This window comes from Haliotis asinina, chromosome 1, assembly GCF_037392515.1.
Source record: "Haliotis asinina isolate JCU_RB_2024 chromosome 1, JCU_Hal_asi_v2, whole genome shotgun sequence".
Classification (NCBI taxonomy): domain Eukaryota; kingdom Metazoa; phylum Mollusca; class Gastropoda; order Lepetellida; family Haliotidae; genus Haliotis; species Haliotis asinina.
The window spans coordinates 28,047,162-28,074,644 of record NC_090280.1 but is presented as its reverse complement, the minus strand read 5'-3'; the positions used below and the strand labels follow the sequence as shown (position 1 = coordinate 28,074,644).

Sequence of the window (27,483 nt, the reverse complement as noted above, 5' to 3'; positions counted from 1 at the left end):
TGCAGCTATATGGCGGTGGTGTGTGAATAATCGAGTCTGGACCAGATAAACCAGTGATCAACAGCATGACCATCGATCTACGCAATTGGGATTCGATGACGTGTCAGCCAAATCAGTGAGCCTATCCACCCGATCCCGTTAGTCGTCTTGATTGCCAGCATATAGAAGGACGCACACGGGCGTGCAACAACGAGAACGTATGAGTAATACAACAGATCCTCCTGTGTTTCTCACTGGTTACAACACGGTGTCTGTATGCAGTTTTCGCTCCCCATTTCCTCCACTTATTAAAACGTTTTAACAACGCCACGATGACCCGTTATAACACGGAAATACTTCATCACAGTCCTGATTAACAAATAGTCATATGAATCATTTGAAGTGTTTTGTGGTAGTCAACACACTGGAAGCAAACACACCTTTTATGTTTTTTCATTTTTTTTGTCTGAAAACTGTGATCTTCTTTGGATGCACACTGGAATTTGCTGGTAAGGGTTTATCTTTACTTTTTATCATTCCAGTTAGGTATAAGGTGTGTTCTAAGTTTGTCATGTTTTGGCAGAAACGTTTGAACATGTTTGATGTTTTGTTTTTCGAAACATTCGACACAACTCCGACTGAAGTAATCATGAACCAGTGATTAATATGATGTGCAAGGTCCGGTGTTACTGGGCAACAAGCCATTGTCTGTCCACTTGACTCATATTACTCGCCTCCTTCCAAGGCCACAATATGAGGTAAAATGTGTTATGTCTTGCACGAAGTCAGGAAAAGGCCCAGGGAGGCATGTCGGGAGCGGCAGCTAGGTCAGAATGCGGTCCTTTCGCGAACACCGCATTACTGTAGTAATTCATTCACACATGGTCGAAATCTGAAACCGTGACACCAAGCTCCCAACTGAGAACCATACTTATATATCATGATGAGTGTTGATTGAGTTTGGTTTTACGCCACTAGAATTGGCAATATTCCAGCAATATCACAGCAAGGGAGACCGAAAATGAACTTCACACAATGAACCCATGTGGAAAATCGAACCCGGGTGTTCGGTGTGACGAGTGAAAGTTTTAGTCACTACGCTGCCCCGCCGCCATTTCTGCACGATAAAGAAGCCTTGTGGGGACATGCAACTAGATAAAGACATGTCAGATCACAAAATCTTTAAAGCGTCCTAAAGGACATGATAGCGGTTGGTTTTATGATGTACATTCGTCTAGAATGGAAGATAATGAGATCGTATTTTATATTAAAGAAACTGTTTATACTGTACGAATGGAATATTTTCGCAACTTTCGTGTCTTTTATCAACCTCACCGCCATATACCACCACCGACACTGCTGGACATGTGTATTCTATGTGCTGTTGATCGACCAAACAACATGAAATTAGACACCAAAGTATTTGTTCCTTTGTTGAGTGGGGAGTGAGTGAGTAAGTGAGTGAGTTGAGTTTTACGCCAGTGTCAACAAAGGTAGCTGCGAAGGTTTGCTCGCAGTGCGTCCCAGATTTTAGGGAAATCATACAAACAAATTGACAGGTCCGAAACTTTAAAACAACATATGCAAGAACGCCTTCTACCTCTGCCAGAGAACCTCTGCATGGTTTCTGTTGCCAAGTATAATCGGTTAGATAATTCAAAAAACGAAAGTGAGTTGTGATTGGTTCGCTCAACTTCCCAGCGTAGACACCTGATTGGATCAAAATACAGTCAAGGGAGGTAATAAATTTATCTGGCAGAGCCATAGATGCGTCCAGGGTATAGTGGAGACTTATCGGAACGTATACCCTGGAGATATCGAGGATGTTTCAAACTAAGAGCCGTGATAATCTAATATTTTTACTGTCCTGTGATGACAACTTTACGTTAAAAATCTATTGATTTTAATATTGATATAAATGAAACAGTTCTCATCACGATTTTGCTGCAATATTCGAGACGTGAGGCTAAATATAAATGCAAGCACTCACGCTCTCAAGCACGCTCTTCAACCCGAGAAGTGGTAGTGAAAAGTCACCAATCTTGCAAAACATAGCAACTTTCGTGTCTTTTATCAACCTCACCGCAATATACCACCAACGACACTGCTGGACATGTGTATTCTATGTGCTGTTGATCGACCAAACAACATGATATTAGACACCAAAGTATTTGTTCCTTTGTTGAGTGGGGAGTGAGTGAGTAAGTGAGTGAGTTGAGTTTTACGCCGCACTCAGCAATATTCCAGCAATATGGTGGCGCTCTGTCAATGATCGCGCTTGGACCAGACAATCCAGTGACCAACACCATGAGCATCGATCTGCGCCACCGATGACATTTGTCAACCAAGTCAGCGAGCCTGACCACACGATCCCGCCTTTGTTGAGAAGTCTGCACCGACGACGCCGACGTGCAGCATGGAGCAACACCTTGCATGTGTGGAGAAAATGGCGGTGAGTCTGGAGCAATGATGATTCGTGAATTCTCCCTCAATGCTGAAATTGTTGGTAGCCTGTCGTCTGACGTCAAATGAAGGTATTGAGCACTTTTCGACAGGTCGACAGGTTTGGTGTCGAAAGTGTGATAGAGTGGGGAATCATATCCTACTTGGGAAGATCTACAGGGTGACGGTTCAGGGAACTGGTGCAGGGACCATATTTTTCAAACGAAAGAGATCGTAGGATCTTAATCCGATACAGCATCTTAGTGTTTGCATCGAGGTCAACATACGACAGAAACACGTTTACAGTGCATTGCGGGAAGAATGGCAGAGAAATCCACACAGTAGTACAGAGAAGTGATGATCGACAGCTCACTGAGCGGGCATCTTACGACAGGGCAATTAGCCTTGCCATTATGAGAATACCACCATAATGTCATCTCTGTATCAATCAAACTAGATCAAATATGCAATAACGCGCATTTGTTTTTCAAAGTTGGCCTTTATGTTTCTTTTCTGTATCGTGTACTAATTATGCTGATATGTTTCAGCTTCTTATACCAACACTGTGGCCCGTGTCGGACAAAGTGTCAACATGACCTGGCGTGTCAGTCAGTCAGTTACGGATTTTAAGATAAGACAACAGAAACCCAACAGAACTGTTTTCACTCCTCTGTTCATTGTGGATGACAATAAGCTTCTGTCTGCAAGTGTCAACACACACACACAGAACGGGACGAGGATTCAGCTGAATGTCAGTACATCTATGGAGGGGAGGAAGCAAGTCATTCTCACATTCCACAGTGTTGACGTACACGACGCCGGAGTCTACAACTTAACCACTCATAACAGTGAAGTGTCTCCTGGGACTCAACTTCTTATTGTACTGCGTAAGTGTGATTACAATCTGAGTACCAAATATAAACATAAATTCAGCATCAAAAGCGTGTGTTTTTGAGACACATTGATAGAAATATGGCGGTCACGGGCAGATAATCTGCGAAATAATCATCCTTACTTACAAAGGAAGTTTTGTCATTATAGCATTATAGTTTAATGTCGTTTACACAAGTGTCATTGCAAGAACAAATTACCTTAGCGATGAAGCTATAAAGCTTCATCCTGTAAAAGAATCCAGATGAAATATATCTTATTACTATTCAAGGGTAAACTATGACATTGACCCATCTTCTTCCATGGCACTTCCATGAAGGTTTTTGTCTGTGTTATATAACACTTGACCTACCTCTCTCCCTACAGACGTTTTATAACACCTGACCTTCCTCTCTCCCTACATAAGTGTTAGAACAACTGACCTTCCTCTCTCTCCCTACGGACGTTTCATTACACATGACATTCCTCTCTCCCTACAGATGTTGTATATCACCTGACCTTCCTCTCTCTCTACACACCTTTTATAACAATCGACCATCCTTTCTCCGAGTAGAAGTTTTATGGACAGTACCACGGATGTGGTCAGCCATTCTGCCTCACTACATTCATTATGCATCTGTACATACGTTATTGCTTCCTTGGGAATGGATAGAACATATGTCGGGAATGACGTTCACTGAGATCAATTCAAATAAACTTTCTGTTCAAACGACATTTTGGCATATAATAACTGAATGCCACTGAATCTATCGTACATATTCATATATGTCATTCATAATTAATAAGACTAAAGGCAAGATTACAACCATTTCCATTCAACTTTTGACAGAGAAACCATCAAAACCGAACATCATCACGAGAGTTGCTGACCCTGTATCCGGTGATCCTGTCAACCTGACCTGCTCCACAACCTTCCGGAGTCTTCCTACAGACCAGTCTCTGTACCGATATACACTGAACACGTCCTACACCTGGAGGAGAAACAACAGGAGTGTAGACAGCAGGGTAGACAACAGAGTGCACGTGCACGGACAATGCCTAACCATAGACTACGTCACCAAGGAGGACAAGGGAGTGTACTCGTGTCAATCTGGAGAAGAAGGACTACTGTCACACTGGAGTCGGGGATACACACTCAATGTTTTATGTAGGTTCAGGTTGATTAATATTGAAACAATAACAGACGCTAGATGTTTCTTCATATACAGTACTCAGAAAATCTGATTCTGCTCTACATGTTGTCACTATCAACATTTGATGCCTAAACTTCAAGTGAATATGCAGCTTGCCCACTCAATAATAACTCAGAAACTACAAACTTCCTGAAACGGATGTTTTATGGAAAGACCCGAGCTATGATGTCCCGATCCGATTCATCATCACGCCGTGTCCTCTGTTGCAATTGCTCAGCCATTCTGCAAGTATGCGCATAAATAGAGATTATCACTCTCGCGTCTACTGATATCAATTATATAAACACGAGTTGATAGAGTTACAAAGGCTTTCCGAGTATATCTTTATTTTTATCAACGTGTGTGATATCAGTAGACACGGGGCTGGGATTCTAGTTATAATCAAATATCATTCTTCAATCTTGAATCCCTTTGGAAGACAGCCACGCTAGATATATGGTGGCAGGGGTATGATAGAAGAAAATTTCAAATTATTATTTCTGATCATCTCACATCCATTCCAGATGGACCTGACCAGATACACTTTGACGGCACAAGGAACAAGCTGCAGGTAGAAGAAGGGAAACCTGTAACAGTGAGATGTTCTGCTGACTGTAACCCTGCCTGCACTGTAACCTGGTGGGACACACCCAGAGAGGTGGTGATTACAAGACACAGGGAGGCTGTGTTGTCTAAACCAGCTGTAGATGTGTCTGTGTCTGGACAGTACACGTGTCACGTCAACAACACCCATGGGAGTACATCACGGAACCTGATACTGGAGGTCATCAGTAAGGCCTGCACACATTCTTTAGTAACAGAATATGTCACATTTAAAGTTGTATTTGGACAAAACTTGGAATGACACCATTCAAAATCAGTAATCATTTCCACTCGTAGTATTCATTAAGAATTCAATTTTGACGTCAAGGTTCAATTATCAGCTACAATCACAGGGGTGGTGGGGTAGCCTAGTGGTTAAAGCGTTGACTCGTCACGCCGAAAACCTTGGTTCGAATCTCCAGATGGATACAATATAGGAAGCCCATTTCTGGTGGACCCCTCTGTGATGTTGCTGGAATATTGTTTATAGAAGTCAGAGAGTCAGTCCAACAATCTCAAATGTTTCTGCTTGCCCTATAAACTGAAAATATGCCATAAAGGATAACATGATATGCAAAGTGACAAAAGGAAATATTATTTTAGATGTCGTTTGGAAGTGCCACCGTATACCCTTTGTAATATTACGTATTGTGGAATACTGAGAGACATCCAAAGAAAGAACGCGCCATGCACACGTACAGAAAGTGGATACGGTATTGCCGATATAGTAGATAAGGTATTGCATATTTGCATTTAAAACAGGATTAGACACATACTAAACTGCATGGTACATATTAAATGTTTCAGCACGTGAGCTTAATGAATCTGGTGTCGTTTCCATGGTCCCCGTGGCTGCTGTCTGTTTGGTCCTGATCGTGGTCATCGCCGTTGTCGTCATAGTGGTTGCTTGTAGAAAACACAGACCCGGGGGTAATACGGTGTGATGTGAGAGTGAATGAAAAAGTGTTCCACCGCGGTATTTTAGAATCCTGCGTTCATGTTTGTTTGTACCTGGTATTATTAAATTTATGCTATGCCATGATCCAGCTTGATCTTATAACCATGGAATGCATACGTTCAAAAGCACTTCTTTCGCACTTCCAATTGCAAGTAGGGGCGGTGGGGTAGCCCAGTCGTTACAGTGTTCGCTCATCACGCCAAACACCCGGGTTCGATTTCCGACATAGCGACATAGCAAAAATATGTGAAACCCATTACTGTTGTCCTGTTCTATTGCTGAAATGTTGCTAAAACTAAACTCACTCACTCAGCTGCAAATACTTTAAGTTGTGTTGCGATTATTTCCTGCATATGTTATTTCCTGCAATATTAATAGCACGGTGTTCAGACATAACCGGGAAATAGTTGGATAAAATATTTTAGTAACAAATCCAACCGGAATAGCTACAAAAATGAAGGAAGAAGAAAGTACAACTGAAAACTAGTGTTCTTTTATATAGTACATACATTATACCACTTTTAGTCAGGAGGCGAATATAGTTTTATCCTGATAACTGATATATTCACCCATACAAAAGTTTATTTTTTTACTTTGACAATAGTATAATAAACTCAGCACTGCATAAATGTCTACATTTACAAGCTTCACATCATACTCACATACTATCATCTTCTTCTTTGATTTAAATGAATGGATTTATGTCACAGCAGATTATTCTATTTTTTTATGTTCGATTTTGATTGAGTTTAAAGACGCCATTGGTGTTAACAAGAAAGGAAGAAAGTCGCCTCTTTGTGGCGAAAAGTATTTTGTATTTATGATTCACATGTGTGCAGCTACACCAATAATTCGTTGATCGTATATTTGTCGTCTAACATTTTGCAAGTGTAATTGTCTACTCCCTTTTCAGGGAGGGGATACATTTTGAATCGGTGAGTATAATGGCTTTGAAGTTTCTGACGCAGTCTTAATTGATAGTATACCACAGATCGGGCTGCTGGTGGTTGGGAATAAATACGTACCCTTGTAAGCTAAAATTCTCATTTCTCAAATCATGGTTGTGGTTACTAGACGAAACTTGACTTGAAACGCTTCACACTACATTATGTCTAGATATAGTGTACTGTGAAGAGTTGGGGGTCATCTCAAAATTTTCACATTTAAAAAAAGTCCTGAGCTAGCGACCACATTAGTACCTAGATGCCTGTCTCGTGGCTCGCATCCCTCAGTCTCCTTATAATGGCAATCAAGCCTCGAATCATCTGCCATTCATTTAGTAGAACTACATCAATTCCTGCAGAAGGCTCTCCAGTTCAAATTTGCCATCACAAATAATCGAAAGACTTTCGATTTGGTTCAATTCGTCAAATGATGGCTTCCAAAATGAGGCACGACAACGGTATACTTTCTGTTTATAACGTCGATCGGTGACTGTTCCTCAGAACCGCAGCTACAGTCTCATTCTAATGGTACTGGATAGGAACCTGTGAAATCCGGGTGAGTCAACTCATGTTTGTTGGAGGCGACTAACGGGATCGGGTGGACAGGCTCGCTTATTTAGCGATACATGCCATTGTATCTCAGTTGCAAAGATCGATCCTCATACTGTTCATCACTTCATTGTCTGGTCCAGACTCGATAATATACATCCCACCAAATTTAGTTGAAATATTGCTGTGTGCAACATTAAAAAAACAAGTAAACAAACAAAACTAGTGGAGAGTCGGACTCGCCAGTTTTTATTACTGACAGAGTTCTTCCGTCTGTGCCATGGTATTACATGTTTCCAGACGAATCAGGACTCGATCATCAAGGTCATTGGTCTTTCTTGGTCTATACTTCCCCAGTGATCACTTGCTTCCTCACTAGGCGACTAAAACAGGTTTGGTGAATGTACAAGTTAGCACCGAGTCAACAACAGGACATTTCATGCTTGTCAATAACTTGCCATCGTGTATTTTCTGAAAGTCTGTCTTGCCGGTGTAAAAACATTTCCAGTTATATCACTTTCGTTAGGAAAACTTCAATTATGAAATTCCCAGCACGTGTACATGTATGTAATAGATTTTGTGAGGCAATTACATTCCAGTGTGTTTGACTGTCTGTTTGGACAAACTTTAACCTTTGTAAAATTCTGTCCTCAGCATTGTCACATACACCCGGGACTCAGGAGCAGACGGGGGCTACCAGCAGATAGAAGGTTGGTGTCATAAGTCGTTTCTAACATATTAAATGAAATATGCAACACATCAGAAGACGTTTCTTTAAAGGTTAAAAGGGTACCCATGAATCATTAAATACTTAATGTATCACTTATGAGTAACAGTTCCTGCTCTTCTTTATCCATTTAAGAAAACTGTCTGAACATTCTGAACATTCTGAACATTCACGACAAATGGTGGTTACTTACTTCAGGACCCGTGAAGGTCCCGGGGTAGAATAGGCCTTCAGCAACCCATGCTTGCCATAAAAGGTGACTGTACTTGTCGTAAGAGGCGACTAACGGGATCGGGTGGTCAGACTCGCTGACTTGGTTGACATATGTCATCGGTTTCCAATTACGCAGATCGATGCTCATGTTGTTGATCACTGGATTGTCTGGTCCAGTCTCGATTATTTACAGACCGCCGCCATATAGCTGGAATATTGCTGAGTGCCCCGCAAAACTCAACTCACTCACTACTTATTTCAGCGCAGTTTCTTTTACACTTGTAATTTCTGAGACGTGTCTAAAGAGTACCAACGTCGCATATCGGCGTGCAGTAATAAAATCATTAAGGGTGGATAAAGAACCATCTCTTTGCGTTCATCATTAACCACAGAATATTGCAACTTTCAACTGACAGGATACGCTGATTATCGGTGAGTTTCAGATTAAATGAATAAACAGTTCATCGCCTCGAATAGCTGCCAAATTAATGTGGCATGTATCAATACTCACTAATTTATTCTCCCCAAAACGATGTGACCTTGAACGACTTCAGAGTGAAACTACACAAAATCCACATCATAATGTAATATTTTGTGTCAGTGACTTTGTGTGGACCTAATTATCTTTATAATGTCCTCATCACGTTTAATATTCATTTCCTCACATTTTCCTCGTGTTCAATAATCACTTTCATCAGTCTGGTATTGTATCACAGGGAAGATGAAAATGACGGCAGCTACCAGGAAATAGAAGGTTGGTGTCTCAAGGTTAACTACGAGCATGCTTAAGGACTGTGTGAAGGGTGTCAATTCGGAGCCAAGAAATGTTGCCATATGAGTCTTATTATTTATTACAATTTTATTATTTTTAATTCCTGTTATAAATTAAGTCACGAAACATATCCAGGGTTCAGTGATAACAGATCCAGTAGCCTGGACAGATGCAACGGTTATACTTCCCGTCGTGCCGCACGGATAATTCTTCCTTCTTCATTAATTGCTTGCTTCCTTTTCCCGTTATGCGATGTAGACAGGACTCTCCTACCTTATAAAGAATCGTAGTTTCTTTGACAAGTTGGTCCTAGAACAAATACCATTTTCTTATGTTTAAAAAATCTTAGCTGGCCATTATTGATGTCCGAAATATATTCAGTGTTTAGTACGAACAAGGTAATATTTCATACCTCACGGATGAATCTTTTTCCATTGTCCATCTCTCGCTTCAGTTGATGTTTTGTGATGAAGACAGGGCTCTGTTAGTTTATTATGAATTGTAGTATCTTTGAAAAAATAGCTACGAAAAGTATTTCTTCCAAATATACTGCAATCAGTATCTGTGATTTGAAAGTAAATAGAGGATACTAAACGACCTTCCGTGTAATACCATTTTTATTAAACGAGTTAATGGTTTGGTATCAGACGAGCGAAAGTGAGTTTGACACTAAATCTTCAACGAGTTTAATGTTTATTACTCGCCAGCATAAATTGACAGAAACTGCGGCGAAATGGATACAGTGTGAGGACTCTCAGCTTTCATGTCATACAAGGTCTAGTAAAATCTCGACATCAACATTAGCATTGTGACGTCACAACTTTGAACCATTTTGACGTCATACGTGAAGCGATATTACACTAGTGTATTACTGCAGCCGTCGGTTCCAAATGCATTCCCGTGCTTCAAATACTCAATAACACCCGGAAATTGGCCAACACATGAGGTTTATCTCCTAAATATTAACGACGGATCTCATATGTGTCCTATACTAAATACATGTGTTATATCAGGAGGTGATGTCAACGTAGACGACATCGTCCCCATCGTAGCTGTCTACTCCGTTATGCTGACTGTTGTGGCAGTTGTGGTGGCAGCAGTCACTGTTCTTGTCTGCAAGGACGTGAAAGGTACAGTGAATGTATGAATCCTTTCCATCAAATGAATCAAATGCATTGAGTCATCAGTTCACTCCCCTCCACAAACCAACACACCTCAAGCAGCACGCCCTTACCCCAAAGTGAATTGGTCTTCAACAACCCACTGGTATTCTCGCTATAACAGGCCAGTAACGCTAGTTGATTTCTTCAGCGATTTCAGTATAATTTACCAATCAGTGAAGGGGTACCCGGTACCTGGTAGGATGAGATGATAATGACTGTAAACCATATACTGTCTTACAATACACCTTGGAGATTCGGGTCAGAATTGATCCTGTGCAACCTATGCTTGTCACAAATGCAAATGTCTCTTTTATTCGTTGTTGTTTGGATTCAGTAAAGGTCAGTACAGTAGCCTAATGGTTTAACAATCGTTCGCCACGCTGAAGACCCCTGATAATGTGTGAAACCCATTTCAGTCTCTCACCCTGGCGTTCCAATCCGTGATATTTTATGAATATTGTCATAAACAGAGAAAAACGATACTCACTCACTCACTCACTCGTGTTCAGTAAGTGGTAATGTAGACGATTAATTCATTTTCAGTCTTCCCTTCGTTTTCAGAGGACCAGGGCAGAAGGTACATATATTTACTTTTGTATCTTTAATGCTGGAGTAGTATGGAGTAGAATCTTTATATATTTGCCCAGTTGCTGTCTCATGTCTATGTAAAGACTATTTATTCGACTTATATCAGAAGCCTAAGGTCAGATTCAAACAAACAAATCAATTGCGTAGACCGATGCTTGTGCTGTTGATCATTGGATTGTCTGGTCCACACTCGATTAATTACAGACATCTGCCATATAGCTGAAATATTGCTCAGTGTGACGTTAAATAACGAACAACCGAACAGCAACCATCAGGATCATCTATAGAAATATAAGTGTAATGTAATTACAGATGTGGTGACTACCTTACTGTGATGGCAGAGAGATTATCCCATGACTTCAGTGATGTACCTCGTGCTTCCAACAACGATGTCTTACCTCTACATGATTACGAGAGAGTCCTGAGGGAACAGTTCCACATCTACACGTCTCTCCACCCCTCATCTTCCTCAACAGAGGACCACAGTACCAAATGAAGCCTAAACTGAGGGAAGAGTTCCACATCTACACGTCTCTCCGCCCCTCATCTTCCTCAACAGAGGACCACAGTACCAAATGAAGCCTAAACTGAGGGAACAGTTCCACATCTACACGTCTCTCCACCCCTCATCTTCCTCAACAGAGGACCACAGTACCAAATGAAGCCTAAACTGAGGGAACAGTTCCACATCTACACGTCTCTCCACCCCTCATCTTCCTCAACAGAGGACCACAGTACCAAATGAAGCCTAAACTGAGGGAAGAGTTCCACATCTACACGTCTCTCCACCCCTCATCTTCCTCAACAGAGGACCACAGTACCAAATGAAGCCTAAACTGAGGGAAGAGTTCCACATCTACACGTCTCTCCGCCCCTCATCTTCCTCAACAGAGGACCACAGTACCAAATGAAGCCTAAACTGAGGGTACAGATCCACATCTACACGTCTCTCCGCCCCTCATCTTCCTCAACAGAGGACCACAGTACCAAATGAAGCCTAAACTGAGGGAAGAGTTCCACATCTACACGTCTCTCCGCCCCTCATCTTCCTCAACAGAGGACCACAGTACCAAATGAAGCCTAAACTGAGGGTACAGATCCACATCTACACGTCTCTCCGCCCCTCATCTTCCTCAACAGAGGACCACAGTACCAAATGAAGCCTAAACTGAGGGAAGAGTTCCACATCTACACGTCTCTCCGCCCTTCACTTCTCCAACAGAGGATCAAAGCCTATATAGTTCAACATCTACAAATTCTTCTAATTTCAGCTGGAAAAATAAGAGTACTCCAGTGAAAGTGAACAGAAAATGTTTTCCACGATGCCCTATTTTACAGAGAACTGTAGTGATATATCGACAGTTATGAGATATGTTCCTGCTTGTCCTCTACATACCCGGCGAACGTTGATGTTTGTACAACGCCATGATGTATGCAGTTACCGAACAGTATTTTCTTTCAGGAAGCGGACGCATGAAAGGAAAAGCTTTGAGCTTTACTCAAAGTATATATGGTATATCAACAACCCTTTACTCACAGTATATATAGTATATCAACAATATTTATTTCAGTCAATAAAGCTTTAACCTTTAAAACATGCTTTAAATCAATATAGCTTTCCTGTTTTATCAAAAACATTTAACTGTTATGTTGTCTCCACACACTCATCAGTATAAATGTTTTTGTAACAAATTTCACTTATATCAAACGCTACACACATAAGTTTGCTCATGGGGTGATAGGATTATGGACTAAGGTTCCACAAGTTTTATTTCCATGACACAGCAGGTACGGGTCGGTTTCCGATTGTGATATTCTGATTGTCAGCACCTCAAATAAAACTCCAGATGAATAGAACACCCATTTCAAAATAAACACATGCGCGCTAACACACATGTACACACACACGCGCTCAAACACGATTCAAATACATAGTTAAAGAATTGTTTTACATATCTCCCTCAAATGCTTTAATAGCTTTACTTCAGTTTTACACACTGTAAACTTGATGAAACAGTTTATTTCATACAGAAGGCATGACACACATGTCCCTTATTGTACAGGAATGCACGGAATTCACATTACTGCTATCCTACTTCCGTATTGGTATCACCCACCCAGATTGTAGCACCTATTGCAGCACGGCTCCCTTGGGAGCTGCATTCGCCGCCTTACACGCGCATCCTGCACGTCATTGGATAGCGGGACCCTTGCGCGTCACGCAGAATTTTTCCGTTTCTTTTTTGGCAAATTTATAGCCCAGCAATTAAGGTTTCCGTGATTTTAGGCCTTCTGAATTTCTTCCACAGGAGTCTCGGTGGAAGACTTTTCTTCCACCCAGCCTCCGGTGGAAGTCGCTCGCGCCATTGTATTTTGGAAGCCTTTTACTTTGTGATATCTATGCATGTTATACATGGTTGGAAACCCGATCCAACGGTCTCTCCAAAAATGCAAACGTGATTCTAATGGTGCCCCTGGTAACCAGTCCAGATTGAATCTCCGACATGATGGTTTGTGTAATTTTGTTGAACTTCAATTCTTCTATATCACAGTAGTCATCATGCCACCATAGTCCGGTCATGATGTAATGGCAACCACTCTTACGATTCACCTTAGAAAATGCATTTCTATACTGCGTTTGAAAGCCAGTTAAAGCGTGTGTCAGACAGTGTATAAAACGCACACGTTGCACATTTAGTGGAGGAGCTACATGGGTATTAATGTGCCAAATGCAACAAATACCGCAGGTGATATAGATTGGCGGAATTTACATGAATCTGTTCACCGGCTATACCGGCGTCGTTAATATTTACAACTACAAAGCATTTGCAAGGGGATTCATGTGGGATTCTGGAAATGTGCAACATGCTGGTGTGCAACATTAGACATTCGCTCTACACAGGAATCAATATACGTGACAGAGCTAAAGTTGCAACGAACTGGAATAAAGCCATAAAAGCAACGCCTGTGGTCTTAATATATAAACGTTTACGGTGGTGGAAAGCCCTTGAAAGTGCGGTTCTGCCAAGGTGTAATGTGCATTCGAGTCGCGTCTGAGAGTCAAGCAATGCGCGCCATTATGTAAATGCATTTGCGCCAATGGCGGGTAAAGTAGTCGGGGATCCGGCGCTCGTCTCCCGTCAGTGTTACGGCAGCTATAATTTCACGATCCACCATCCAAAATTTAATGTTTAACATGCATCTGAAAGCCCTTGAAAGTGCGGCTCTGCCAAATTATAACGGGAGTTCGAGGAACATGAGATAATCAGGCAATGCGCGTCATTACGTAACTGTTCTTGTGCGACTGGTAGGTAAAAACGGAGATCTGGCGCGTACCTTCCGCCAGCTATTATTTCATTATCCTTCATCCAAAATGAAACATTTAAAATGCATCGGAAAGCCCTTGAAAGTGCGGTTGTGCCAAGGTGTGACGTATATTCGTGTCACCTCAGACAGTCAAGCCATGCGGATGTTAAACCATCCCATTGGTTGTCTGACCGCGACATGGTAATATAAAGGAATGCATTTCACTGCAATTTCATCATCACAGACCAAGTGTCTTAGTGGATCACTACCAGTCAGCGCTGGCAATCACCATTGGCAAGTGAACTTTACTTTTATTTCTTCTCGTTTGTTCTTAATTTCTGCATTTTTCAGTCATTCACGTTGCTCACTTTATCAAACTGATACTCAACATTACTAGGTTTATTCCCTAAATAGACATATCGTATAAACGGTTTATTTCTTAATTTGTCCAAGACTGTGACATCCAGACCAATCATTCCCAGAAAGTAAGTGTCCCAGCACTATCATCAAGTATGCCTTCCACAAACATTTCGGTCGTTTGTCAAAAGTGTAAAACATATTACAAAGGCATCGCGCATTTAAAGCAATGTTATCCTGGTAGCTCTACTCCTGGTCTACACGCCATACACGCCCAAAATCGCCGCCGTAGCGAGTCCTATACTGCTACACAGCTGGTGTCAATGTCGGCTCTATTGGCATTTTGTGGCACATACAGTGTCAACAAAAATCAAATCCCTGATTACATCAGGGTACTTAAACACTTTGGCCACACAATTCAAGGAGAGGACGCATCTGCAGCCTCTCCTTCAACTAGTAATCCAATGCCGAGTACCAGTGCTGGTTTAACTGGGTCTACCAGAAGTGGTACTCGGTATAATTACAAACAAAACACAGTCAGGGCTAATCTTACAAACACTGGCTTATACGATAGGTTCCCTGAAAGTGAGCCGACACTTTCAGGGTTTTATCAATATTTAACCAATATTCTTTAAAAAGCAGGGCGTAATGCTGGTGACACGTGTCGCCGCGTTTCTAAGTTTTTCTATTATATCCAAAAACATGTTTTCCCAAATAGTAATATGGCTTGTATCAACTTTGATATATTTGAGCATGTAGATGAAATTCATTATTTTAACACGGTCCTTTCACAAAATGGGGTATCTGCAGGTGGCATTAAAAATTACATGTCAGCTGTCAAATCCTTTCTCAGCTACTGCCAAACGTACGTTCAAATGTCCCCAAGGGTTTTCGATAATTTGCGTAGGTTTACAAGTGCTACGCATTGTTCATATACAGGTGTCTCTAGCCAGTATAAACGCGAAGAGGTCCGTAAATTTGTTACAGAATTCAGAGATGAAACCAAACAACCGCCGCCCATTTCCGTTGTTCAAAAGGGGTACACCGATCCTGCAACCAGACAAGAGGTGAGGGACATCCTGGACCGGGCCAAGGCAGATCAACTTCCATCTGAGGACGATCAGCGCCTGGTGATGCGATACTTGTCTTGTGGGATAATTCAACTTGGACATGCCCAAAGACCTTCAGTGCCGTCGTGTATGAAGTTGGCAGATTTCAATAAGGCACGGTGTGTTGCCGGGAGGTACCAACTTTCTTTCATGGACCACAAGACGTCCATGAGCTTCCTGGTCACCCTAAGCTTGTCCAAAGAGGATTACGACATGTTCAGGGATTACCGTCAATATGTACGTGGTGACATGCCTGAAGATGCTCTACCGGACAAATCGCCTTTCTTCAGGAGAGTGGACGGCACTGAAGTGGGGAATATGTGTCTCGAGTTGGCCCGCTATCAGAGGACAAGAGGTTTCCTTAAACCCAACTTCGAAAACGAACGGAGGACATTTACGGCCACGGATGTTCGGAAAGCTTTGGAGACTGAAGTGGCAAGGCAGCATCCCGATGATGCTGCAAAACGTAAGATGGCCAGTGACTATCTTGCACATGGCCAAAAGACTGTCAGTAGGTACTACGCTAAGAAGACTCCCTTACAGGCTGCTAGTAAGTGTGCTTTTGTGCAAGATGTTATCCAACAAGCAGCGGGTACATCAAACGCTGAGGAATCTGCATCGGCGTCAGTTCCAACAGATTCCTCCAACCAGCTCCAGCCCCAGCCCCAACACCTTGAAGGTAGGGGGAAGGGAAAAGGGAAAAGCAAAGGAAAAGGCAAGCTCATAAAGCCCAAAAGGTGAGAAACAAGTAGATGAAAGTGAAAGTAGACCGGAAAGTTGATAAAGCCAAAACCGTAGGATAGAAGTAGTAGGTTATAGCCTGTAATTCCATAACCTTATGTCAGTTTCGACCCATTAGGTTTATACAGCAGTAGTAAAGGGGTTCGCTGTTCGAACTTGCTGTTGTGGGAATGGTGCAGGAAAAGCCACATGACACTAGACCAGAGAGTAGATCAAACCAAAACCGTAGGATAGAAGTAGTAGGTTAAAGCCTGTAATTCCATAACCTAATGTCAGTTTCGACCCATTAGGTTTATACAGCAGTAGTAAAGGGGTTCGCTGTTCGAACTTGCTGTTGTAGGAATGGTGCAGGAGAAGAAAAATGGCACTCTTAAATGAGCAACCTCCACGTGGTGAGTGCTGGTTAACACAAATAGCTCATAATGTATTTGGTTCAGTTATACAATTCTTTATGTATCTAATGTGTTATGTCTTTTTCAGCTATATTTTTCTATATCCGTTCTGCGCTATATAAGTCATTTCAAATGCAATGCATTTAAAACGATGTTTCGTTCATGTGGTTTCGCAAAAGTCTATTTCATGATATATTTGGTTCAAACATACAATTTTTTATATATCTAACATAGTATATCTTTTTCAGCTATATTTTCTTTCTAGCAAAGATGCTAGGCATGTCCGTAGGTGATGCCGCTTGTCCGTTCCGTCGCAACGGCGCCGGTAGCGGAAGTAGACTTTCGTTCTAATTTCGTTATCCCTCATTGGATTTCTAATATCTATGATTCATTTGAAAGGTCTCTTCATGGGGTTTCTGGCGATGCATAACATGCACGTCTGCAATGCTGTGCACAGCTGCAACCGTCTGCATATAGTGCCGCTTTTCTATCCGGCTTGACTTCCGCCGCCGACTCATGTCGACCCCGCCAATAACCCCTTATGGTATCTCTCTCCTGTCGAAGATCCCTAACATCTACAGTGCATGTGAAAGCCCATGCAAACGGGCTTCAAGACGATGTACGACAAGCCCATGTGCACTGGCATGTCAAGCTATATACGTCTGCGTGTCATGCCGCGTGTCCCGTGCGTCGCCAACGCCATCGGTGCGTTATTTCTTGGTTAATCATGTGTACATGTCTGATGCGACTTTCAGTATCTTATATTCATTAGAAAGAGCATTTCAATTCGCTTCTGGTGGTGTATGGCATGTGCATGTGCGACGTTGAGCAAAGATGCTAGGCATGTCCGTAGGTAATGCCGCTTGTCCGTTCCGTCGCAGCGGCGCCGGTAGCGGAAGTAGACTTTCGTTCTAATTTCGTTATCCCTCATTGGATTTCTAATATCTATGATTCATTTGAAAGGTCTCTTCATGGGGTTTCTGGCGATGCATAACATGCACGTCTGCAATGCTGTGCACAGCTGCAACCGTCTGCATATAGTGCCGCTTTTCTATCCGGCTTGACTTCCGCCGCCGACTCATGTCGACCCCGCCAATAACCCCTTATGGTATCTCTCTCCTGTCGAAGATCCCTAACATCTACAGTGCATGTGAAAGCCCATGCAAATGGGCTTCAAGACGATGTACGACAAGCCCATGTGCACTGGCATGTCAAGCTATATACGTCTGCGTGTCATGCCGCGTGTCCCGTGCGTCGCCAACGCCATCGGTGCGTTATTTCTTGGTTAATCATGTGTACATGTCTGATGCGACTTTCAGTATCTTATATTCATTAGAAAGAGCATTTCAATTCGCTTCTGGTGGTGTATGGCATGTGCATGTGCGACGTTGAGCAAAGATGCTAGGCATGTCCGTAGGTAATGCCGCTTGTCCGTTCCGTCGCAGCGGCGCCGGTAGCGGAAGTAGACTTTCGTTCTAATTTCGTTATCCCTCATTGGATTTCTAATATCTATGATTCATTTGAAAGGTCTCTTCATGGGGTTTCTGGCGATGTATGACATGCACGTCTGCAATGTTGTGTATAGCTGTCCATATTTGATGCCGCATGTTAGTTCCGTCGCAAAGGCGCCGGTAGCGGAAGTAGACTTTCGTTCTAATTTCGTTATCCCTCTTTGGATTTCTAATATCTATGATTCATTTGAAAGGTCTTTCCATGGGGTTTCTAGTGATGTATAACATGCACATCTGCAATGTTGTGTATAGCTGTCCGTATGTAATGCCGCATGTTAGTTCCGTCGCAACGGCGCCGTTAGCGGAAGTAGACTTTCGTCCTAATTTCGCTATCCCTAATTGGATTTCTTATATCTATGGTTCATTTGAAAGGTCTTTCCATGGGGTTTCTAGCGATGTATAACATGGACATCTGCAATGTTGTACATAGCTGTCTGCATGTAATGCCGCATGTTAGTTCCGTCGCAACGGCGCCTTTAGCGGAAGTAGATTTTAGTCCTAATTTCGTTATCCCTCATGGGATTTCTTATATCTATGATTCATTTGAAAGGTCTTTCCATGGGGTTTCTAGCGATGTATAACATGCACGTCTGCAATGCTGTGTATAGCTGTCCGCATGTAATGCCGCATGCTATTTCCGTTTCAACGGATCGGTAATCGGAAGTTAATTTCGTTGATAATTTTTATATCGTTTTCTCGTTCCTAAATGTCCATAATGCATATGAAAGCCCTTTCAAATCTGCTTCTAACGACGTATCACATGTACATATACAATGGTTTTTGGAGAGGCTACACACGTCCGTATATACCGCCGCTTTTCGCGTCTACGGCCTTTCAATGGCGCATTTGCTCTCGTGTTGCCTTATTGCGTCTTTTTTGCTTCTAACTGCAGCACTCTAGTCTGTAGCATACATTTTTTGGTATCATTAGAAAGCCCTTCTGGTGACGGCAACAATGGTGTAAACAGATTTCATCTATTCTGAAAATTGTAAAGTATATTGCACAATTTGTTCGAAAAAATAGTCGTTTTTTACTGTACTTTTTAAAAAAATAGTATGTAACTTCTTTTCTAAAAGTCAGATGTCAAACTGGATGGTATTGCCAGAAAGCCCATTTAATGGCAGAGGTACATGCAAAATTTCGTTGCTCTTTTCAAATAAAGTAAATCTAAACTTTTTAAAATGTGTACTATCGTCAGGTGAAAGTTTAACTATCCAACGTATTTACGTACTTTTCTACACAAGGGGAACCCGAGCCAGCTTGGCCACTGCTCGGAAAATACCTACGTTCCCCGGGCACGAACGTAGACGGGACCGGAACGGCTATGCGGAAATTGCGACGCTGCCCTCTACGTCTGCCCACGGAGGTTGGAAAGTATCAAGGTTGTGCATAGGGGGATAATTCCGACCTCCACCATGATCAAGCACTTGGTTGACGTGGTGGTTAGCGTGAGTAACGGCGCGCGACGTTGTTCATACTATTCATCATTCGTTCTGCCGAAGACGCTCGATCTATAAGCGGCCATGGTGTAGCAAAACCGAAAACTATCGAGTCTTGACAGGGGGCTCAATGGCGAGTTTGCGAGAAGCAGAACGATATGCTGGTGTTGCATAGCAGGCGAGGGGACGATCCCGAGAGGAGAGGCGATGATGGTGACAGGGTAGCTGGCGCAGCAAACCGGTTCGAGTCTTGATTCGCCCGCGAGCAAGTGCATACGCCGGTGATTTTACCTAGAAGCAGGCGATGTCTCAGCCACGAAGCAGGCAAAACACTGGTGTTGCACAGAGGTTGAGGGGGCGACCTCGAGACGACAGGCGATGATGGTAAAACGGTAGCTGGCGCAGGCAAACCCGTTCGAGTCTTGATTTGCCCGTGAGCAAGTGTAGACTCTGCTGACTTTTGCCTAGAGATGGGTGATAGTGTCGGAGGCAGAGCGACATGCTGGTGTTGCATAGCAGGCGAGGGGACGATCCCGAGAGGAGTGGCGATGATGGAAAAAACGGTAGCTGGCGCAGGCAAACCCGTTCGAGTCTTGATTTGCCCGTGAGCAAGTGTAGACTCTGCTGACTTTTGCCTAGAGATGGGTGATAGTGTCGGAAGCAGATCGACATGCTGGTGTTGCATAGCAGGCGAGCGGACGATCCCGAGAGGAGAAGCGATGATGGTGACAGGGTAGCTGGCGCAGGCACACCCGTTCGAGTCTTGACAGGAGACTCTAGGTCGATTTGGTGGTAATTGTTCATGATTTGCCGTGTCAAATCTTTGCGATTCCCTAAGGTGTGGCATATGGGAAATGAGCGGTCTATTGCTGTAGTGTCTACAGCTACGTGATACATCTACTTGATGGGTAGATGCGACGGCATGACATGCCAGACGGACATTGACGTTTTGTTATGCATGTTGATGTAAAGCTTAGTGTGTGTTGTTCACGTGTAGCAGCTCAACTGCCAACAGTACTTGAAGAACCACGACCTCCTTCCTACGTCGACTCAAGTGTGCCTTCACAGCAATCAGACTTTGGAATGAAAGTTGTATCCTTCCAGGTTTCATGATTTGTATGATACATTTGTGTTAACATATTTGAGGTATTTGTCCATTATGTACGGCAATTGTATGGGTATTCAATAATTCGTGAGCTATGGTTATCATGGTGCATGCTAAATTAAAAGAACAACCTAACGCTGTTCCCTTCTAATCCAAACCATTAACCTCCAATCAAAGTAACATAAAATTAAAACGGAAAGTCCACGTCCTTCTCTCTACACTAAATCACTAACCCATTCCCTAAATGACATAACCTTAAAGCTAAAATCATCAATACCGACCATGTTAAAACTAAACCGCTAACCCAAACCTAAATGACATAAATTTAAAGCTAAAACCATGAATACCGCGGTGCGTATAACTGAATAATAAACACTGACAATGACAGAACGTAAAACTGGAGAAAATGCCAAACTAAAAGGACAAAAGTAACACCGCCTAAACCACTTAACACCAAACCAAAAACATTACATTAACGTGAAAAAATTACCAAGAGAGAGAGAAGGTGCCTACGAAACTCAAACATTACCAACTCAAAACAAAAACACCTAACACCACTAATAAAAACTAAAACCGCGAAATAAACAAAGTAGGTGGAAAAGGGTAGATGATGTAACCCTTGACCCAAGTGAAATGGTATACTTGCATCAAGGTCTACAAAGTCAGTCGGTCGGCCGAGGCATTGATAATATGTTACCGGGTGAAGGTGCCATATTTTCAATGCCTACAAACTGGCCCGGAAAAATTGTCTTTAATTCCAGCTGGTGTGATGCTTAATACCGGGTTTCCATGTTTGCCGATAGTTTGATGTTGCATGGAAATGTAGCCTTGGTATTGTCTTTAGTTCCAGCTGGTGTGATCCGTACTCCCGATAGTTTGATGTTGTATGGAAGTTGTTTGATGTTGTATGGAAATGTAGCCTTGGCCTTGTCTTTAATTCCAGCTGGTGTGATGCTTAATACCGGGTTTCCATGTTTGCCGATAGTTTGATGTTGCATGGAAATGTAGCATTGGTATTGTCTTTAGTTCCAGCTGGTGTGATCCGTACTCCCGATAGTTTGATGTTGTATGGAAGTTGTTTGATGTTGTATGGAAATGTAGCCTTGGTATTGTCTTTAATTCCAGCTGGAGAGAAAGCGAAGACACTGCCTTTGTGATTCTTAGTGTTACTACAGGTCACCCTCACACAAGACAAACACAATCACATCACATCACTACATTGTCTGGAATTGTGCCGTGACTGGTGTCATGTTTGCAGAAGCACTTGTCGGGGTGGGACACACAAGCTTGGCTCTGATGCTTTGATGGTAATGCCTAATCCGTGAGTTTCTGAGTGAGACATGGAAGCCAACTAAAGTGGCGGCAATTACGACTGAAAACACCAATCATTGACTCGTTGTTTTATCCCATAACTGAACGAGATGAGTGAGTCGTGTCAGGCTTAAGCTAACAACAGGTCTTAATCCATGAACGATTGATCCCGTGAGTTCAATGCAGAGCTCAGTACAAACACTTATCAATGACCCAGGCTATATATACTTAGCAGTCAGATACGAGCATCACGGCACTTGTGCTGATATTATTTGACACAACTCATTGTCAGAAATCGTTCTTGAAGACTAACTTCATTCACGTCATGGCCTGCGCACTTTTTGAAGCTCCTGTTTCAAAGCCACTGCACTTTGCCATCCTGGGGCATAGTTTCGTGCGGCGACTTGTTCAAGTCTGTCCCCCTCCACATGGCATCCTCACTACCGTGCGTGGGATCGGAGGGGCGACCGTCGCTCGGATGAAAGCTGAGGTGGATGCCCTTGATGCAGCTTTTCAGGGCATTGTGTTCTTTCAAGTGGGAGAGAACGACGTGTCGGCCTCTACTGATCCTCGGGACCTGGTCGAAGACCTGCTGCATCTTCTGGACTACCTTCGGTGGAAACGGCCAGGCCCCAGGGCGGTGATAGGGAGTCGGTTTCCGAGGGTAAAACCAAGGAACATGACGGTCTCTGCCTACAAGCGGAAGGTGGAGGAGGCGAACCGGCGCTTGAAGAAGATGTTGCGACGCCGTCTGGATGCCACCCTTTGGGAACACAGCCAGCACATGAGGATGGGACCTGCGCTGCTAGCCAAGGATGGCGTACACCTGACACCAAAAGCTAATGGGCAGTTCTGGCTTTCAATTCGTAAGTGTATGTGTAGGTATGTTTAATCACTCACTCACTCACTCACTCACTCACTCACTCACTCACTCACTCACTCACTCACTCACTCACTCACTCACTCACTCACTCACTCACTCACTCACTCACTCACTCACTCACTCACTCGCGTGATATCAAATAAGCTGTTTTGCATCCCGCCGCACGCACAGGCTTTGGCTTTGGGTGGCTTTAAGGGTGGGAATACATAACGGCAGCCACACGTGTCGCACATGACGCGAAAGTCAAGACACAGGGCTTCCGACCCATGTCAAAGACAAAACCCTGGGGTCGATGTACGAAACATGACAAGTACCTACAGCGTGAAAAAACTGCCATAAATCGGGATAAATCGGGCTTAAAAGCGCCCCGGCGTCGAACCCGGTAAAGATTTGTCACTTCTGATGTTACCACCAGATAGCCCTGGGGACCAGCTTCACGTCGATGTGAAACCTGTCAATAGGATGTGAATATTCAACGTTCGAGTGACGTTTAAAAGATGCTCTCCGAGTAAGGCTTTTGTCTTGGTAAAATTACAGGTCTATAACAGATGGGAAAATGGGCGTGGACGCCCAACCAGGCACCCCATGTCGACCCCGTGATAACCCCAGGTGCTATATGCACGTGGCCGAATTTTCATGTATGATATGTGTGCAGTATGTCTCTTTCTCCCGGGATGGGACAATTAGTGAACGCAGGATGCATAGATCAAACCCTGGTGATATCAAATCTGAGCTGTTTTGGCCCCCGTTACGCGCACAGGGCTTAGCTTTGGGTGGCTTTAAGGGTGGGAAAACATGACTGCACCCGCATGTGTCGCACATGACGTGAAAGCCAAGACACAGGGCTTCCGATCCAGAGTCAAATCAAAACCCTGGGGTCGATGTACGAAACATGACAAGTACCCGCAGCGTGAAAAGCTGCCCAAAATCGAGTTACATCGGACTTAAAAGCGTCCCGACGTCGAACCTGTCAACGACAGGTCATTTCTGATGACACCGCCAGATAGCCCTGGAAACCAGCTTTACGTCGATGTGCAACATAGGAATGGGGCGTGCATGGTCAGTGCCCAGGCGGCCGTTAAGTGACGGCACCCTACGTCTCTTGCCCCCTGATATAGGCCGTGTTTAGTTGTACGCCGCTTTTAGCAATATTCCAGCAAAATTACGGCAGGAGGACACTAGAACAGAGCAGTTTACAGTCAGTAGGAGATGCTACTAGGTGCCAGTGTTGGGACTTGAGAATAATAGGAATATGATCTGACTCGGAATTTAAGAAATTATGCTGTATTCTGAAGTTTGCTGTGTGTATATCTGAACGTTGGTAAGACATACAAGCCGCCAATTACGGTAATCTAATCTAATCGAGACAAGACAAGACAAGGACTTGAACACTATTAATATTCTAGTAACTAACAGGGATAGCTTGGACTATCCTTCGTAATAATTACCAGATTGTGCGTTTTTAACAGGATATATAGCCTGGAAAGGGGCGTTATATATTCTCCTTATTATTGTGTTTTCTAACATGCGCAGTTTCCAACATGCGAAAGTATCACGATAGGCAATGTCGATGTCTGTCTCACTGAGCTTGCATTTATGGGACTCGAACACACGTCTTCGGCGTGACGAACGCTTTAACCACTAGACTACCCCACCGCCTCCTGAAGTGAAGAAAACGTAACTTGACATGTGCAATATTGATCTTTCTCTGTGTGATCCAAATATTACCTAATTTCTGTCATCATGTTAGACATCTGCTTCATCGCAAGAGTACAGTTTTCGACTCCCTTGAAATTTTCTTGAGATAAGTCTGAATCCAGACCTACATGTCAATAGTGCGACATAGATGCGATATAGATAAGATAGTGCGTGCGTGTGTGTGTGTGTGTGTGTTTGTGTGTATTAATATTGCACACGTACAGTTGTTCTGTCACAAATCCCTGTGCTCGACAGATACTTTTAATGAGGCAGGTAGCTCACACAAATATGCATAGAATCACACATGCACAAGGACGCACACTCAATCACAATCTGAATCATCCACACTAACCCACAAAAACACACTCTCACAAACAACCTGCGTTACAACATGAGAAGAGGGCATTAACTATTTGTGGATTTATCGAATGTACCTTGAAAATATGAACTCGTTACAACGTGTTACGGCGTGTTAGAGTTATCGTATCGCAGTTGCGTAAATCGATGCTCATGCTGTTGATGACTGGATTGGCTGGTCCAGACACGAATATTTACAGAGCGGAGCCGTATAGTAGCAATACTGCAGAGTGCGGCGTAAAACAAGAACCAACCAACTACAGCATGTGCATGTCATGAATTATAAACAGTTCGTGAAATGATTCACTTGACAATACAAAGTAAACATACAAGTGAATGTGTGCGCATATAAACTTCACGCTAGACTTGGGGCATTCTAGTATTTGTGCAGAGTGAGTATGATTTTAGCAATATTCCAGCAATATCACGTCGAGGGACATCAGATATAGACTTCACAAATTGTACCCATGGGTTGAATCGAAAGCGAGTCCTCGGCGTGTTGAGCCAACGTTTTAACCATTAGGCTACCAGCTACCTATCGGCCCTACAAGTATTAGTAGAAGCTGTGGGTCTGCAGGACACGCTGGGACACGCACTAACCATGCAGGACGTTTCATCGTAGCTGTGGGTCTTCACAAAAGGTATTGATCTGAAAGTAAACGACTTGATTGAACCCTGAATGTCAAAACACATGTCAATAGTCATGGTTGGGGCTGGAGGCACATATCACAGCCTCTGAAAATGATTTGTTACAGAAATGTTAATGTGAGAATTTAACTGTAAATACGATGTTAGTTATCCTTGGTAAGGACTGTTGTTGTAGATACCGTGCCCGGAACAGGTTGATGGTGTTTTCATTGATTTCTGTTGACTACGAGTGATCAGCACAATGGCACAATGACTGAGACACAACTATATACAGACATGTATCGACACTTCATACTCTATAGGCAGGAAAGCGACATTTCAAATTCTGTAAGTAGATTTCAGAAGAAGAAGAAAGAAAGAAAAAACGAAGAAGAAGAAGATGAAATAAAAATCTAGTGTCAAGTGATACAAACATTAGACACAATATAAAATACCATATAAAACATCACCATCACCAACTCGGGCCTATTTGTCCTAAACAATGTACATATAAAAGCACCATATGGTGATATACGGTATCATTAAAAGTGAGTAATACAAGTGAGTAATAGCGACTATGCTGCATTAAAATACAGTGTTTAAAGAAACGAACACGTTTTAGGTCACATTTTGAGCGAGTCTAAATCTAAACATGTTACTAAGGTTCGGTTGTTTCATTAGAAGTTGATCCTCCGCTGACAGTTGGGAAACATTTGGTCTAGAGACGAGGCGCGATTCCAAAGCTTCTTACGACTGAGTATAGACTGCATGTTGTCAAAAAGTGAACCTCGTCTTCTACAACGTTAATATTACAAACTTGCATAGACGGCTCTAAAGGGAGATTTTAGGTTTTGTGAAACGGCCAGTCCCGGTGTGTGCCACTTCTAAAGTTTGCTATATAGGTACGGGCTACTCTGTCATAAAATGAGTTCACATATTTCGAAATAACAATGGAGCTTTATCAGCCACAGTTTTTGGTTCCGTGAATTATAACTGGGGCTTTCCCGAGCTCGAACATCAGAGACTAAAGAATTCGAATGATATAGAATTTTATTTCACAGTGCCGTAGTGAATACAAATATGGCATTTAGTTATAATATTATCATCTACATCCACACGTCGGGGCAGGTGGGGGCCTGTCTATCGCACCAAGATAGTGATAAAGCGAGCTTGACGTGTCGGGATCGAGCCCATCTGTGACCGGAAGTAAACATTTTGGACTTTACTTTGTGTGCACGCTCTTCCAGTGTTGTCACAACCCCTAGTGTACAGTACACAACCCTATGCACTTTAAAAACCCAAGTATCCGTTGGTAATAGCCCATGTTCTCAAGGGAGTTGAGATTGATAATACAATGGTATTAACATCGGCTAATCGAAGGGACAATGCAGCACATTGAGCATGTACTAGTGGCATGGAATTGTGCGCTATAAATATCCCATCCTATTTTGATATCTTTTGCATTTATTGAACTGAATATTGTTGTCTTGATGCTTCACACAAAACAACAGTCAAGCATGGGACACTCCTCCACGTCAGTTTCTAGACAGTACCATTGTGACAGCATGAGTGGGTTTGGTTTTGTGCCGCTTTTAGCAATATTACAGCAATGTCACAGCAGGAGGATACCAGAAATGGACTTCACA

The 27,483-nt window shown here is 42.9% G+C and overlaps 1 pseudogene; it reads left to right on the top strand.

The window, feature by feature from the left end:
- The first annotated feature begins 424 nt into the window (after nucleotides 1-424).
- LOC137270908 (cell adhesion molecule 4-like) lies at nucleotides 425-11,509 on the top strand (annotated as a pseudogene).
- The last annotated feature ends 15,974 nt before the right edge of the window (nucleotides 11,510-27,483 follow it).